Source organism: Chamaea fasciata, unplaced genomic scaffold (genome assembly GCF_029207755.1).
Source record: "Chamaea fasciata isolate MVZ Bird 193981 ecotype frontalis unplaced genomic scaffold, bChaFas1.0.hap1 SCAF_3, whole genome shotgun sequence".
Taxonomy (NCBI): domain Eukaryota; kingdom Metazoa; phylum Chordata; class Aves; order Passeriformes; family Sylviidae; genus Chamaea; species Chamaea fasciata.
In genome coordinates this window covers 104,768,264-104,781,352 of record NW_027094088.1, presented here as the reverse complement: position 1 = coordinate 104,781,352, position 13,089 = coordinate 104,768,264, and positions in this window count along the sequence as shown.

Below are 13,089 nucleotides of genomic sequence, written 5' to 3'. Positions count from 1 at the left end.
GCTGTGGTTAGGGCTCTCACCTAGGATGAAAGGGATTTAGGATCAGATTAGCTGTGCTTGCTGTGGTTTGCAGAGGGGACAGGGCTGCTGGGCTCTCGGAGGCACCAAGTGCTCATTAGGCTGCTGGCTTTTTCAGCTCTCTCCGTTGAAGATTTTCAGTTTTGCACAGATCATTAACTGTTCACCAGATCAGGGACTTGAAGCTAATTAATCTCCATGGGAAACTGATGCCAAAACCATCTGCTTTAGGCACCCAAGCAGGTTAGGCACGACAAGTACCAGTTAGATGGGTAAGGCCTGGCAGGAGTGACTCAGCTCCCCGAGTACCCAGCCAGACTTCTGGCAGGGCTCCTGGCACAGCTGCAGTTCTGGGTCTGTCTGCTCTGCCCAGGAGCTACCCCTGTCTGCCCACCAAGGGCAGTGCTGAAGGGGCACTTTGAGGGTGGGGGTGCACCAAGAGCCAGCCCAGGGGATGGGTGCTGGCTGTGTTACACGTCCCTGAGGTGCAAGCAGCAGGTCCTGCTCCACGGGACCTCAGAAACCTGAACATGGGTGAGTCCTTCTGCACAGCCTCTTAACCCTGTACCTTCACCCACATCAGCCCTCAGAGGGACAGGATCTAGCCTACAGGCTAGAAACTGGGCCAAAATAGAGAGGGTTTCTCTCCTTCATAGACAAACCATGCCATTGCTGTGGTAGAACTCCTGGGAGTGGAAGAAGAGGTGACTCAAGCTGGGTGCAAGGTAGTCTCCTGAGACAGAGGACCCTATAACTCTCTCCCTACACCCAGCACCACCTACACCCCTTGCCAGTGGTCACAAATAAAATCCTCCTTACTCCTTTCTCACCTGCCTCTTACACAGCTCTATCATGTTCATTTACCTATATCATGCTCACTGAGCCAAAGGAAGGCTTTCAGGTTTCTCCAGCTCCAGAAACTGCCCTTATTTAAAAGATTTCCTAAGTTTTACGTAGATTTCCAGCATCATGGTAAGCCAGGCCAGAAGGAAATCTCACCCAGTCTCCTGCATATCATAAGAAATGAATTCTCTAAAAATTCCCTAGCGTGAGTCCAGTTCAGAGGAACAAAATGCTACATTTCAGCATTTGCTTTTATCCCTCTTTGTTCTTCTCTGCTTATTCTTTTCTCAAAAAAGAGGGTGCAGGAGAGGCAAAATATGAATGGAAAACTCCTACTTAAAAGTACTTTGATTTAGGTTGTTACTCGGAGGAGGAGAGAAAGGCACTGGAAAAAAAAAAAAAAGTGAAAGAAAATATTTTCTATTTTTTTCCCCTTTCTATGTCAAAGTTGTTTTAATGTCAGAAAATCCACTTGTACACAACCCTCTTACTGTTACCAGCCCTGCTGTGAGAGCTCAGCCCCCATGACATTGTACATTCTATAACTCAGACACCTCAAAAGGGGTACCCAAATCAGGGCTTAAAATATTCCTCATCTTTTCCTGGAGCTACTCTAGGGTGGGACTGGTGGCAGACTGGCCAGGGATACGCTTGCAAGTGAGTGCTCTTGAGGTGACAGTAGATGAGTGAAATTTACCAGTACATGATTTTTGATGTCTCACTAAAGAAGTTAGCATTTTGTGTTGAGTTTTCCAGGGATACCTTTAGGTTGGGTTACAAATACACAGAAAGTAAGACAGCAAGTTACAGCACACAGCCTGCACAGATCATCCCTGAACTCCACTGTGGCCCCAGGTGCTTATTGTGAAATAATTTCCTTATTTACCATATTTTCTCTTTAAAGTCACTATTGCCTGGTTTCAAACTCACTACTGCTTTGCCAAATTTGACATTCTGTTTAAAGCAAAAGCAAATTATGTCTCAGAGATCTCAGAGACAATTGTTAAAAAGGAAGACACCCTGGGTGTACGGGGGGGTGAGAGTTCCCCCTCCTGGGGCCAAAATGATCTGTTCATGAGCACAGGTACTCTTTTCTGAGTACCTCTGGTCTGGCCTGAGGTGCATCTTTGACCTTCACCCCCTGTATCTCACCTCTGGTTAGTCTGTGAATGCATTTATTTAAGGGCTTGACTTTGGTTCTTGAGCTTTCAGAACCAGTTTACTTCAGGCTAACATGCTGGAGTGAGTAGACACAAAATTAAATGGAAGAACCAGAATTTAGCCCAGTGATGACAACCCCAAGAAACTCCATATTAATGGGAACTGCTGAGAATGCTGTTTTGGTTGGGTTTAGTTCTGAAATCTTCAAACATAGGTTGGTCTTGGACTTGTAACTTTTTCAGAAAGTCCTGCCTAAGAAACTTTGTAGAGATGCATAAAGTTTGATGGGTAGACAACACCCAAAATACATATTTTAAAAAATTGGATTTACCTTCTTATGCCTTTCTTCTATTTTATCTGAGCTGCCCAAAGGGCTCCTCCAAGGAGGATCACATAATACCACACCAGTCACTGCAGAGCAAAACGCAAGAGGGGAAAATTCATTTCTTTAGGGGATAAAGTGAGCCTCACTCTTTAACTCCATTGACTGCTCTGTTTCTACCAGGCATTCTGCAGGCAGCAAGAGAATAAGAAAGATTCATTTGACATGGTGGACAAGACATCTTTGAAAAGATGCTTCTGAAAATGGGTGACTTGAGGTACAGCAGGTACAGCAGCTGTAAAATTATTCTTCTACTTAGGTTGGAATTCTAATATTTTATTATTTGCCTTGACACAGAGTTTTCTTAAATGTTTTCAGAGAAGATCTTGTAGCTGGAGTATAATGAGCGAAAAGTAGAATGACCTTTTTTTTGGTGTGTGCTTTGGAATTTTTTTTACCCGTTCTCTTAGTCCCATTTTTGGCTTGAGCATAGTCACTAGATGGAGGACAGATTGTGCACACACACACAAATACACACACAGAGAAACAAGCACTTGCTTTCGTAATATGTCATCCATCCAAATCCACGCTGCCTTTTATTCAAATAGACAACATTATTAGCTTTACCCTTTACCTTTCAATTACCTAAGCAGGAGTCTTGCAGCATTCCCTCTACTTCAGAGCAGCACAAAGCTCAAACAAACAAACACAAACACAAACAAACAAACACAAACAAACAAAACACTTCCAAAGCTTTCCATGCATACTGATGATATAGAGCAGAGAGGAGACTGCAAAGTAGGAAGTACGACTCTTAGACTTCAGTATGGGTTTTAGTTCTCTTCACCCTCATTTTGGGTTCTTGCATGATTTTGAGAATTTTTTTGTAATGTGAAGGTAGTAGATTCTGACTGTGTGATTCCTTCCTGTTCAGCAAGTTTCACTTTACACGTCTATCCTGTAGAGTTTTACTAAGGTGGATATCACTGACCTGAACAGAGATGGTGTGAATGGCCTTAGAAATGTGGCATGTTTGAGACCTACCACCAAAGTCACCTACACAGATAATATTCAGGTGCAGTTTCATGACTTCCTACCCACTCTTATGAACTCTAATGTCTGTGAAGTGCAGTGAACACCCTTCCTCACCAGCAGCACCTCCATTACTCTCCAGGAACAGCTGCAGGGATGTGCAGTGTGAGACTGTGCTTCTCCCTCAGGTCACATCTGTGACCACCTCTTTATCCAGTGTCTCTAGAGGTACATTCAGTACCTTTGGAGCTCCCGTGATTTACATGGCTGAGTGCTCACCTTCGAGCTAAGCATGTCCTCCAGGGTCTCCCTGCAAGTACGGGACAGACATTTCCCTACCAGGGCTTCACAGTCTGAAACCTGCTCCCTTTTGGAGGATGACAAGAAACAACTTCACTGTATCCAACAGCATAACCTTTGTATTTGAAACCTCTTCAGCTCTCTGAGCTCCTCCCAAACACCACTGAGCAGAATCTGTGCAGTAGCATATTCTCAGCTCTGCTAAGACCCTGGAGCATTCACTTGAGAAGATAAAAACACCTTATTCACACCATGGTGCCCACCTGAATATCAGTCAGGCTGTTCAAATGCTGTCCCAGTAAACCAAGCATGTGCTGTGCTGAGTGAAACTACATTGCCCAAATGGCACACTCAATGGGAGTGTAGAAAGTTGTAGGAAATGTGTAATAATATGACAATAATAATAATAATAATTAAAAATTAAAAGAACGTGTGAAAATTGTGCCAGGGAGGGACGCATTTGACTGAGATCTGAAAAATTATGGCAGATTTCTCTGCAATGTGTTATCCAGTAGTTTATTAAATTACCCAAAAGTAAAAGACTTCTTCTGAATAAGGGTGTTTCATCACCCAGAACACGTTCCCACATTCAGCAACAGCTTTTGCTTAGCTTCAACTGAATTCTCTTGCATCACCCTGGCTGTGGACACAGCTGTAAAATCACTCCCTTCCCTAGTCAATGTAAGGCAAAATATTTATTTTAATAGTGCTGGCTATGCCAATTTCGTTCATAATTGAATCAGTGGTTTATTTCTAGGTCTTTTCACTGACCACCCATTCATCACTTTTAACCACAGGGTTCAAAGAGCTGCTGGAAGGCATAATCTTTTCAAAACCCAGCACAAGCAGAGTGTTACACCCCAAGGGCCAGGCTGTCAGCCATGCTCTGCCATCACAGCCCATCAGCCTCACCCAGGACCCTGCAGCAGCAAGGCCATTCCAGCAAAGATCTCTACAGCCACTGGCACCTTGGGGCATACTTTCAGCGAACATGGAAAATGCACTGGTTGAGTCCAAGACAGACCAACCCAAGCTCACCCCACCGTCTGGTGTCCCCTTAGAGCTGTTGATGATCCCAGGGGAGTGGAACTTTTTGGGTCCTGTGGTCCTCACTAGTATGTAGCTGCACATAATCCATCACAGATGCACACTGAGCTCATGTTCTCATTTATTTTTCTGGTGAAGGTGACCAAGGGAGCTGTACTTACTTTCTTTTCTATTGCACACCTACTTTCTTGTACTATTTCACAGCTCCTGTCCTGCAGACAAGAATTGCCACAGTGCACCAAAGCTCCCCCTTTCACAACAGTGCAGACACAGTGGTGCATGGAGTGATTTTCAATACTTCACACGTGTCATAAGAGAAGAGATCTGCAAAGCATTTGAAGCTAAGAGATTTAGACCAGTGATGTATCTCAAGGGTGTCTTGCAGCATGGAGTACCCATGCACAGAAGTACAAAGAGAAGCCAAGTCCCTTCCTCAAATAACTGCCTTGTGCAGGTAGTGAAAGCTAAAGCTCAAAGAGTCTGTAATTTGGAGCAAACACCAAAGACACCAGACTCCAGTCCCTGTAAGCCCCAGCCCCAGCAGGCTGACACATACCCAGTTTGGTATGCTTGGACAGCTTGGTAACATTTTTTTTTTTTTTGGGAGTCCTCTCTTTTATGTCTTCATATTCTGTAAATTTTTATACTTCCCTTTCCAAGCAGAATATTTCACTCTGATGCCTCTTGTGCTTCTGTCCTTCCCATCTTCATTCAATTCAAGATAACCATTTTTTTCAGCCAGTTCTATACCCCTCTCTCTTGAAACCATGGGTGGTCACTTCCATAGTGCCTAAAGTTATCAATATTCAGTTTGAATAGCTTAATTCTCAAATTTATCTCCAATTTTATATGCACTCTTGGTGCATATCTCCAGTATCTGAAAAATTATACTCCTGTTAACTGGGCAAACAGCTGATGGAGAAGTTGGATTACCACCACAGTTCAAATTATGACAAGAAGAGAAAGACAGTTTGCCACAACAATAAAAATTTCAGAGTGACCAGATCCCAGTCTCCTTTTCTAGTTTCACATCTTGTAAGTTGTTGGGGAAGATGAATCAGGGAGACCTTATAAATATGATTGTTTAGCAAGATTCTGAAAATATGAAACCTATAATCGAAATAGAAATGGAAGCTGACTTTGAGTTGTAGGATACCAAGTCTTAGTTACTATATAACCTGAAAACAATAGCCTAGCTAGCTGAAGAAGAATCCCTTTTGATTGAATGATGCCCTTCTGCTAGCTAAGGAACCAAAGGTCAATGTAGCAAAACAGAAAAGTCTAAAGAGTAGTTTTTAGAGTTTAAAATATAATATAGTATGGTAATGTAGCAGTTCTTATAGGCTATATGTAGATTCTATAGGATTTTGTGTCTTGTATTGGTTGGTCACTGTAAATTAGAATTTTCATCACAAAAGAAGATATAATGCATTGTAAGAAAGACCTCACTCTCTATTCCTTACCCTCTTCACTCTGCTCTTACCTCTCTTATCACTTAGTTCTTCCTCCCTTATCCCGGCTCCTCTCTTAGCTCCTTTTCTGCTCATGCCTCATAGCTCTATTCCCTGCTCTCCCTTCTCTCTTAACTTTTACCCCCTTGTTCATTCTCCCACTCTCTCTGGGACTTCCCTTCAGCCGAGGCTGGTGGCTGAAGGCAAGGCCCTTTTTACCCACGACCCATGCACAAAAACCACGTATTCTAGAATATCTCAGGTCAGCAGAATTCCTTCTCCCTGCCGTCCGCGAATGTTCCTACAGTGAGTATTTTGATCAACTTTCCACTCTGTTCTCCAGCCACTCCTGCACTTCAGGCCAGCTGATTTTTTCATGGAGCCAAGATCTTTTGAGCCATTAAAAATTTGTCCAGCATCTGTTCCTAAAGCCAGCTGGAACACAGTTTGCAAAAAGGAGAACATAAATCAAGTGGTAAATTTGTAATTTTCAGGCAAATCACACAGAGGTCAGTGAGCTACTGGTTCAGTTACACCATCCATTCCTCTGACCAGCAAAGTCTGAGGCCTTTTCCTCTGGAGAACTATACCGGGAAATCTTTAGATAATCTCGGTCTCAGAAGAGGATCTTGAGCTGGGCAATATTTATTCTGGTTGAAAAAGTAAATATTCAATTGTAGATCCTGAGATGGAAAAAATATCTCATAAGAATGAGCAGAAGGATGGGTATGATTTCCACTTTGATGACATATTGATCAAGAAAAGAAATAATTATATAACTCCTCTAAAACATTATACAAATGGAGAAAATTATTCTATCTAAAAAGCCAGAAATATGTGTCTTGGAACAAATCCAGATGCACCAAATGTCTACTTTTAAACTCAGTGACTAATGGAAAGAAAGCTGCAGTGATTAGTTACAGCAGTTTTAAATAAATATAAACCAATAATGGCTCTGACAGGATCTGGGCAAACTGACCTCCAGAGCTGAGAAGTGACCCTCAGATTTCAGGAGGATGTGGAAGGGGGAGACCTGCTTGGAAGAGCAGAGCCAGAGGAATGTTCCATGATGTGATTTCCAGAGAACTCTTAGGGAACCTCGCTGCTGTTCCAAAAAGTGCAAACACCTCTGGTGTCTTGCAGTGTGAAAATTTCCCATGGGAAAATCTGGGGCAATAATCTATGCAGGGGACAGTCCAGCATAGGATAACAACCTCTGGCAGTGTGCAAACAGGCAGTAGTGACGATGAGGAACAGGCACCCAAACTCTTCATGCAGTGTCCTGACTCCTGTCTTGTCCACAGGGGTTTGTGTGCAAGAGCCATGAAATGTTCACTGCTTTAATCAACAATGTCGAAGTGTCTGTGTGGTGTGCTGTCAGTGCACACCTCACTTACAGAGCCCCTCAGCAACTGCTGCACTCACCTGCCCAGATGTCTGAAATGCTCACTACCCCATTCTCCTGCTGCTCTCAGATCCCATTCTGTGATATCTGGGCACATTTGCACATGTGGGTGCTACTGCCAAGCACACACCTGAGCTGTGACACTGATCAAACTAAACCCACTTTTTTCCTCTCTGGTAATACAAGCCCTGAACTAAATGCAACAAATCCTCAGGAACTGGAAGTGCAGATGACACATAAGACTCAAGGTTCAGGCCAGGTCTGCTGCTGAAGGTTTTGCACAAGCTGTGTTTTATCAGATCAGAATAGCACATGCTAATGAACACAGTGGCACAAATGGCATTGAAGTACTTGCCTGTGCATTGCGCAGTAATTGTCAGACAAAGGATGGCAACAAAGCAGAGACTCACATAAAATTAGATTAAAAACCTTAACTCTTGGTGCATCATGCACAGTGTTTCCATGGATCTGTAATTTCCCAGGGAAAGAATTTGCAGTGGGAAACAGAGGCTTTCTCTGATTTTGCAGCAAGCAGTTCACTGCTGCTCAGGCTGCAAACACAAACTATGGACAGCTGACATCTTCTGAGTGTACATCATCCCCAACTCTGATTTATGTCTGAAGCTTAAGAAGGATTTATCTTCAGAGCCAGCTCAAGGAGTATGATGTGAAAGGGGAATGAATAAAGCAAGAACGCCATAAATTTCTCTTCCAATACAAAAACTTGGACACTGAGTAACCATGCAGAGCCAAGAACAGAGTGGAGCACATCAGTGTGAATGCTGTGATCTATGTTAAAAAACCTTCTCTAAATTCCTCATTAGCATTCCTTGCTAATTCCTTGCTGGGGGGAGCAGGTGTTTATATCTCATGAAAGAATATTAATTTTTAGGTCATCTACTGTTTTAAATCATTTCCTCACTCCGCCCTGAAACAAACAGTGAAGCAAGTTAGGATCTGGGGAGAGAGATATTCTCTCTTTGACCAGACACACTGCACAGAATACCTGAAGCTAATTATGTTTTCTGCTGGCATAAAGGGGATCAAACTTGGCAAATTGTTTTAAATGTCCAGTGTGATTACTGGCAATAGAAAAGTTCTGAAAGAAACTTTTTTTTTTTTTTCACTGAATAACACAGACAATCTGGCAAAAATGACTGGATAAAAATCTAGGCTACATAATGCTGGTTTAATTATATTTTCTGTTTAGGTCTCCTCTCCTAGTGATAAGTTCTTACTAATTCACACTTGTCCCAGATTTCTTTCCCCTGTGCTTCTGTAGTGTATTAAAAAGGCATTCTGCTGACAGACCTTTGTAAATTTTAGTGAAAAAAAAGTGAAGAATTGTCACTGATAGTAGGCCTATGGCCACAGATGTAAAAAAACTTATCCAGTCCCTCTGCAAAGTGTTGTCCACTAGCAGAAAGGAAGCACACAGGAAAGCAACAAGGATGTTGAACCTACAGAAACTCTAAATGAGTCATCTTTAAAATTTCATTCCTTCCCTGCAGGACAGAGAAGGTAATAAACAAGGAAAACCCAGTTAAGGGGGTAGAACACTCCTCATGTCCATGAACGGGTGATGCAGGAAGTACAAACTTCAACAGAAAATGCCAAGAAGTCAGCACATTTCCTGGATGTGATCCACTGTTAAACTCACATTACTGAAGTTAAACAGAGGTTTATTTAGGCAGAATAAGAGTTCTTGAAAATGTAAACAATAATGAAGAAAAACAAATTCACCTGGGAGACAACAGAAGTAGAAAAACAAAGAAAGAGCTTATGCTAGAGCCAGGCCTAAGCCCAAAACCTGTTCTGCCCCCAACCCCAAGAACACTGATACACAGCTGAACTCTGTAAAATCCTGGTCAGGTATATTTCAAGCCCTTGTGCTATTGAAGATAACAATTTACAAGCCTTCTGAAAACATGATGTGGAAGGACAGCAACTGTAAACTGTAAACTGTAAAAGCTGAGTGCAAACTATACCAACACAAACAAGCTGGATGCAAGTACTCAGTCTCTTCAGCTTTTCTTTATATTTATTTAAAAACATCTTTTTTTATGTTAGTACTGATTAACTAGAACTCAGCAACCCATCACCTATTACCAGTGTGATGGACCAAGGCAACCGGAAGCAACAGATTAACAATTTAAAGTTTAAAAACCCCATAAAGTCACAAATAGATGCTCTTTCTATTGCCCGTGGCCACATTCTGCAGCAACATTAATGTGTCTCCAGAGAATAAATAGGGCCATATAATGGCAATTGTTGTCATGGGCTCATTGCAGACATGACCTCACCCTCAGGACTCAGAATCTGCCCCTGACTGGGCTGGAACTCCCGGAGGAATTTTAATGATGGGGTGTGAGGGTCAGGCTGTGATAGCCCTTTGCATAATAGAAACCCATCCCGGTGGGGCTGACGAGGCTGATTGCTACTTGAGCTCCCCTCAGGGTCTCCAAGGAATTGGTTCAACAGGTAGCTGAACATTCACACTCAGTGCTTTAGTTACTATAAGTGCCCTGACAGAAATATTAAAATTTTTCTGTGGTGCAGCCTCAAATTTGAACACTCGAGAAATCTCTGGTTTGGAGTAACTCTTGCTTTCCTCATGGATCTGGAACAGCCTTTGCCTATTGTACCCCAAATAACAGACAAGGCCATCTTGTGCTCTCAGCTTTTACCTATCTGTAATCCTGTGTTACCTGAAAGGGACACTAACTTTACCCAGGATCCTAGGAAGGCATTCAGCAGTGCCCAGGAAATTGGAAGAAAGTGTGACCTGGCAGTGACCTGATAAACTACAGACTGCTCACACCTTCACCTGCTGGGAGCTACCAAGCTTGGTGGGAAGACATGTCTGCTGTAATGCACAACCATTCTCAGCCAACAGACATCTCCCAATTATTCTGCAGAAAGTTAATTCCAGCTCACACTTGGCACCAAGTCTAAGCATTCCCAGGATCCAGTTTAAATGGTGAATGAAGCCTTCATTTTGTCAGTCTCTGCCATAACAGTCCATTAACCTCAGAGACTTACCTTGTAGTCCCCATCCATCAAAGTGTCTGTCTACCTGATGAAATGAAGAGTTATTTCTTGCGTCTGTCACTATGTGCCAGCTCAACAGCTAAAGCATTTATTCAATATGATTAATCCATTATATCCTAACTGTGGTATCTGCCCTGTCAACCTGAAGACACGGCCAGAAAAGTTCCCAGGAACATCAGAGGCAACAGCAACAGGACTGACAAATCCCATGTGTATATGTCATGCCATGGGCATCCAGGAAAGCATAAATTCCCTCCACTCCCACAATGGTGTTGGAACACTGCTTCAGTTGAGGAAACCGAACTTCAACAGGAGGTAGAAAGGGCAGGAACAACTCAAGGGCCAGCAAAAAAGCATTTCACAAATAGTTCCCAATGCCTAAGAGAACTGAAAGGATGTCTGGTAAGAAAGTTGCTTTCAGGGTGAAGATAAGGGTATTCAGATCCCATGATGAGCATCAATACCCAGAAGTGCCACTTCTCTCACCTGGTGAAATGTCTGGGATCTCCCAGATCTGTATCATCACTTTGGTGTTTAGGCTTGCTGCATCTGAATTCCTCCTCACAGCCTGCAGGGCTGCAGGATTCCCAGTTATGATAGCACTGACCAAATGGAGTAAGTCAGTCATCGCTGACTGGTACCTGCCATTGCACCTGATCTCCATCCAGCACTGCAGAACACAGCTAGCTACTGCCTTTTTTGCTTTTAATCCTTCAGTGTCATCTAGTCCTTGAACTGGTTCCTCTGATTTGAAAGAATCTGAAAAACTGCAATGTCTGAAATACTGCTAGCAAGGAGCCAGCTGTGGACCAAGCCCAACAGTACTGGTGACAGAAGAAAGCACTTAGCACAGAGCATATATACCAGGGTGATTTACACAGAAGAACGGGCAGGTACTCACTATTCATTCCTGAACATTTACTGGGCTGGTTTCAATTACAAGGCTTAGTGGCATGAACTTCAGATGTCCGATGCTAAGTATTTTTCTAAGGTCATGGGCAGTAATTGAAAGACGACTTTGATACTCACATTAAAAACTACTGCTAATAGGAAACAGCTCTAAAATCAGCCCAGCATGATGCCTTTCAGTCCTGGTAATAATGAATATACAAGCAACTCATAACAGTCTACTCAGTGGAAACAAAACATAATTTGGCTGGTCATTTGCTTTTGTTCGTCTTTTGTTGGGGGAAAGGGAGGGGAGAGAAGTCCTGTGGCAATGGCATTGAGCAGCCCATCTCTGTTCTGAATCTGCTGAGATTAAATATATCCTTTCAACAACAAAGGCTGAACTCTGATCAAAGCCCCACCAGCAGCACACCCTACAGTGGGATACACTAGATCCTAATTCCTGCGAATGCCCAAGGGGATGTGTCTCCCATCAGTCAAATAAGACAAGGACAGGAGAGAGCACTGCAATTTTCAGTTCAGCCCAACAAACCCTGCAGCCTCTTGGCTTGCAGTAACCTGGAATGCATCCTGCAAACAATTAGCAAGATGGCTTTTCCAAGCCCGTCAACACCACATGACTCTTCTTTGATATTGTTTTGTTCCTATTCCCCTCCCTCCCAAGAGCTTTTTCAGGAACTTCACACACACGCTGCTGGAAGTACAATTACAGGACAGTGTGTTCAAGTCAAAATTCATTCAGCATGTTTCTCCTTTTTATGCAAGGGCCTCTGTGCCTCTTCTGACTGCACCCAGTGTGAGTGCAGTTGTATGAGATGCTTGGACAAGCAATTACCCATCATGTTCAAATAAAGGCTTGTTTTGTCAAGCGAATATATGTGTGCAAAAATGTACAGTCCCGTATTGTACTTGTCTAAAATACCATTGTGGCACGACAGTGAGTTACAACATGCAAGGGATAGCTTGTCTCTAAGTAATTACTTGTGTCCTGCACAGACCCTCCCAGAAGCTCCTCTCCAGCTGTACTGCATTTATGTAGGACAAACATTGATGTTAACAGACTGAATGAAAGGAAGGTATTTTCTGTACTTACAACTCAGATTGCAGAACTTCTATTATGGCACAATTACAGCTTTTTGCAGGATGAAAAGGGGATCTGCACCAGCCACTCACAGGCAGGCAGAGTTTAGCAGTGGGAAAGGGTGTCATTTCCATTCTCACCTTGCTGCCTTGCCCTTTGCTCCTTCTCCTGAACTCAGCAGGAGCAAATCTCTCCCAGCCTTCTGTGTTAGCCAAAGGACCATGCTACTGTCAGAAGCCTACCAAGAGTTTCTGATGAGAAATTACCTCCCAAGTAAGGGCAAATAACTCACAGATAATGTGTCTGAAAATAGCAGGTTTGTCTATTATGTCCTCTGCCAATCTGCCCCAGAAGGAAATACAGCTTCAAATCTAGGCTGAGCTATCAATGGTCTATGTGTTGATGATCAAAGTTTCATCTCCTCTCTTCCTCTCTTCCAAACATAGAATCAGGGCTCTAGGAGTCTGCG